Below are 6,000 nucleotides of genomic sequence, written 5' to 3' on the forward strand. Positions count from 1 at the left end.
GAGTCATATTTGTTTGAGTATTATGTTATCTAAATTAAACAATGTTTATCAGAAATGTAGACATGCGTAGATAACCAAATAGTAAAGTTACACACAGAAACGTACAGTAACGTAGTTCATAAAATACACAAAAGGATTCAATGTTTCGATATTATTTATAGGTTAATTTGAGTTGAGTTGACTACATTAGTCAACTTTCGGTTGATACCAATTTTAGGGACTTGCCAGAAGTAAACATGTTAATCACCTCCTGACCACGAATCACAAAGCTTACCATCACAGAGGTAGGCTGGTATTTGCATCAAGTGCTTATCTTCTGCAAATTTAACTGAGCAACTATTAAAACATGTCACCGCTTTGACCACTAATCAACATAGGGCTACCATCAAATTACGATCAATTTTGTTGCATGCATTCTATGTTAACGGGTGGATTGTCATTACAAGTAAAAGAGCTGAATGGGGTTCCCGTTTCATTTTGTTTTCATTCACACTACGGTATGATATCGTAACAGAAAGCGTTTATGATACTTAAACGAAGATCGTAAAATTACGATAAGTCATAACGTGTAGTGTTACCTCAAAATTTGGAACGTATTCGTAACAAACTGGTCATATCATAGCCTTTATTTGTAAGAATACTGTACTCTTGTATTTTGTAACAAGCTAAAATGTCTTTTTATTAGGCCTATGTATGCTATAGGCCTACACAAAATTCTTTTAAGAACAGCATCAAGACGTCAGTCAAAATAAGCCGCAAAACAGAATCTTGACTTCTTTAATCCTAAAAAAAATAGCACAAATAGAATTCAAAATATTTAGTAGTTCGTTAAAAATTCCAAAATAGAAAAGCAAAATAAAATAAAGAAATCAAAAAAAATCCCAGTCTAAAGTCGGAGATGCTACCTCGTCGTGTTAGACTGGTGTCAACATAATTGGTAACAACAAAGATATAGTTCACTATAATATATCTATGACAACAATGATGGATAACAGCATCATGCTAGGTAGACACCTATCGATGATTTGCAGGAATATCATAGTAAAAACGTTATTGGCTTCAAAATTAACATACCTAGCTTCTACAGTTATTCTACCGAACGAAATCCTAAAACAATTAAACACAACTTTTTTTAACTTCATATGGAATAGAGCCGAATGTGTTAAAAGAGGAGTAATTAGGTCAACATTTAACCGTGGCAGACTGAACATATTTCACCTTCCCTCCTTTTTAACATCTATTACCCTATCATGGATTAAGAAATTAGCCGACAACAAGCAATCAATGTGGAAAAATTTTGCCCTATACTTCCTAGATAAAATAGGCCTAGGCTTAAAACGCTTTATGATCATGAATTTATCAAAGCCGGAATCTTAACGCTTCGGCACATTTATAATTTTGATGATACCTTAAGTTCCTCAAAACAAATGTTAGAAAAAATCAACCACCCGAAAACACTGATTACACTTTTTCAATTCATAGTTGTATCCCAGCTGACTGGAAAAACGCCTTATCTTAGGACAAACTATTTGATCCTGTAATCCTTTTTAATAATGTCTGTATTGACAAATGTACTCCAAAAATTGTTAGAGAACATATTCTTTCAAAAATGTATTCATTAACAAAATGTCAAAATTATTGGGAACGGTACTTTGATAATTATAATTTTAATTGGAAAAAAATAATAATGGCAACGAAAAATAGACTCTTCCAATGAAGCTCAGTTAAATGTACTGTCATGGAAAATATTACACAACGTACCCAACAAATAATTATCTGTTTAAAATAGGTAAATCAAACAGCAAGATGTGTAACAGTTGCAACAAAATCAGTGATATTAACCACATGTTTTACTTCTGCAAACAGGTATTTCCGATATGGAAAAAAGTCGATCTAATTATCCGTTCATACCTGCAGATAGACATTACGATCTCAAACTTTCACGTAATTTTTGGTTTTGAATGTCTGAATAAAGTTCATATAAAAACTATTAATAACATTATAAATATTACTAAACTATGTAAAAAAAAAATATGTTAATTTGATTATTAAAAATATAGACATACTGCATTTGAGAAAAAAATGAATGAATTTATACTATCTGTTGGTCATGACCGATGTGTGTGTACCTTACCTTTTATTTTTCTGCATTATATCAAAGAATAATATTACACCCTTAACTCTAATATGAAAGCAATACCAAACCGGTCTAACTAAAGATAAAAACACATTTTAATTTGTATTTATTTTCAAGCAAAGCAAGAATTAAAAAGAGGAAACCATTTTTGTTAATTGATATGTATTTATAAAAAACATATAAGTATGGCAAGCCTCAGCTGTCTGAAGTATTCAAAATATTATATTATTATATCATTTTTTTATTATATTATATATTGTATTGTAATGAATTATACGTTTTGCATTATATTACTTGGTTTTAGCATTATATTATATCTATTTCTAATATATTATGTGAAAAATGTAACAAATTATTGACTTTTTGTATTATATTATTTGGTTTTAGCATTATATTATGAACATTTAATATTATATTATTAATAAAATACATTATATTATAATATAATTGTATTATATTAAACGCATTTACTTTACTTTATAACATACAACATTATTATATTATACGGATTCGTTAGTTATATTATTATTTTGTATGATGTTTATTATACGTCACGGCTTATTTCAGTTCTTCTAACTCTTTCTCTCCCTCCCCCTGTTCACTAGCAATCAGCGGCCGGCAGAATCTGAATTGTGTGACTGTTGAAGAATAATTACGTACTAGGCCTAGCCTAGGCCTACTAGGGGATCTAGACAAGTGACCAAGGATCACCGGACAGCTACAACTAATACTACAATACAATAATACTACTACAATAACTACTACTGCTACTACCTAGGCCTAGCTAGTGAGTAGTAGGTAGGAATATACTACCTAGGCTCTAGGGCGTATGTATGATGTTAACTACTAGGGCCTAGGCCTAGGCTAGGCCTAGAGGCCTACTAGTACTAGGCTAGGCCTAGACTTAAGTTGTAGTAGGCTAGGGCCGGGCCTGCTGCCTTAGGCTAGGCTACTACTACTACTACTACTACTAGGCAGCCCATGATGGGTACGAGTAAGCCAAAATTTTGGATATATGTAAACCAAAATTTGGGTACGAGCGTGTTGGCATGGCATGGGTACGGGTTGACCTGTATCCTTCTAGCTAATCGTACTATGCCTAGGCCTCAAGTAAGTCTACGCTACCCAGTCTGGCTACAATATGGTCTATTTTGTAGCTTTATTGATAGCTGGGTTCAAATCTGGGTTGGGACGGCTTTTTCTCATTTAAAACAGATTTCCTTATCATAATAAAATAATATATGAATTTATTTGTAATATTATTGTAATGTATACATAATATAAGTAATTGCCATTGCCTTTATTACTATTAATTATGTATTATACGGTTACTCCTTAATTATACTATAGTATAATTTCCTTGTTATATTTTACAATATTTTCTTCCTAATTCTACAATTTTGTCTTTCACAGCACAAATTTATCATACTGAATCATCACACACCAAGTCTCATAAATCTCTACTGTATTTGTCCAAGCTACTCCAGCTACATGGTATTGCCTTGAGGCTAAACTACACGGTATACTGGCACTACCATCATTCCTGGCTCGTCAACCTGTACCACATAAGCACAGTTTCAGTTTCAGTTTATTTACCATTTCAATTTCTGAACATAAGAGATGAACAACTTATATGGATGGATAACCGTAAGAGCGGAGCTCGTTTACCGGTCACCCGTTAGTGCAGTGACATTACAGAAAACATAAAGACAGGACAAAGGTGCAATACTTAACAAGACATGTGAACACTTGTGTTTGCAACCCCTTGGATAAAATAATATATTTATATAAAGGAGAAAGTTAGATATTATAATATTTCTTTTTGATCATACAATGATAATTTTTAAATTACTTCTTAAGAAGTCATACTACTGATTCAAAATAGTGACTTACACCCTGTGGTCAAGGCTTTCTTTGCTCTTATGCTTATTTCCTCCAACATACAGAGTACATAGGACTTTTTTTATTCATAACTGTTGAATTGTTTCCCAATACATAGTACCTATTGGTATTATATCTAAAAATACAAAGGCGGCTAACACAGATAGTTCCATATATACAGTACTCTTTTATAAATAAATGTATCTCTCCAAACTACTCCCAACTACCTAATCTAATAATAGTACTATTAGCATACTACTATACACTTTGTAGACAAGAAATAAGTTGTATACACTAGAGGACTTATGGTAGCACAGTCGATCGCCCTCTCACTGGCCCGGTCAACATAATCTATACCTAGATTATTACAGTAATTAAAGTACATTATTACAGAGTTTTTTTTTTTTGCAGAAATCAAAGTTATGTGTATAGAAAGCAGTACTCGTATTAAAAACTAAGCAGGTTTTTGAACGCAAACTGGCAGGATATTTTGAATATTTTTTGTTGTTGAAATGATGGAATCCTAACTTCAATTTCCACGAACCCTTTTATTTAAATTTATTTGAATAGACCTCCATGTAAACTCATTAAAGGCTACATGATTGTTTTATATTTTAATATGTGATAGTAGAAAATCATTGTGTATAATGAGGACTATGAATCTGATATTTACTTGCATTCTCATCTTTTTAAATTATTATTTATAATGCCGGTAATGAGTTTAAAATTTAATTATATTGACTATTTTTGATAATCATCATGTCCTTATAAATTCATTTATATTTCTTTTGTGTAATATAGTTCATATATTATGTATTAAGTAAATTGGTAAGGCCCTATACTGTTACTATTTAAGGAAAGTTTATATACACTATTATTTTATGCCTACCAATATTAGTATTAATTGTTTATGTAAATATTTTGTCTAATTTCCTTGATTTTTTGTATAGGCCAATGGCATCAATGTTTTTCTCAAAGCAAATTAGCCTAATAATGCCACATTTAGACACATGATTCATTGATTTCTGATATTCTGTACTTGTGTATGCATTACTAAAATAGTAGTTAATATATTTCATTTATAATGTATGTATAAACATATATTCATATTTTTTTAAACATTTTTAAATTAAAAAAGTATTACAATACCTATCTACCTTTCTGATATTGTTACTATTATATAATATTTTTTGAGGCAGCAATAAAAAAAAATTAGAACAATTAATTTGAGTTATACTGTACTATGTTAGTTCAGGAGATGAAGTATGTGTGGGCAGAAACTAGTGTGTTGGAGGTTGGTGGTGTGAGGTGTATAGTTGTCACTTTAAGATCTAAATTAGATGTTTTCTGAAGAAAAGAAGTAAGCGCATACGCTTTCAAACAACTCCAAGAAGATTCACACAAAAATAATTACTTTTCAATAAAGTAGTATAACAGTGTATATTACAGTACATTGAATAAACTCGAGCGGAATAATAACGCACATAAAAAAACATTCATTTTCTTTTCGAAAAGTGCCCTCTCTAGTTTTCTATTAATTTATTAATAATTATTATTAATTAATGAGTAATATGAACATATTTGTAACATTCAATGCTGGAAGCTGGTTCTACTCCTAACAAAGTTTCATATCTCCAAATTTCATCAACGTATTCAAAGCACTTCAATATTAAATATCACATTTAACATAAAAATTCGGGTTTTGGATAGAATTTTGCTTAAAAACATATACAAAAAACATCGATAAAAAATACTTTTCGTATTCAAAAACATTTGATACTTGGTATAAATGTTCACTATAGGTTGCTCTATTCACAGAAAAAAATTGCATTCATGAACGTTTTTTGTTGGTTGTTTTTTCAAAATAGTTATTAGCTTGAAAAAAATGAGTTGGAATTGTATGGTCTTTCATAAGTGTACATTTTGTAAAAACGTAAATTTAAAAAATCAGTGATATGGCTTGATAGTTATTTTTGGTTTGC

Source organism: Antedon mediterranea, chromosome 7 (assembly GCF_964355755.1).
Source record: "Antedon mediterranea chromosome 7, ecAntMedi1.1, whole genome shotgun sequence".
Lineage (NCBI taxonomy): Eukaryota > Metazoa > Echinodermata > Crinoidea > Comatulida > Antedonidae > Antedon > Antedon mediterranea.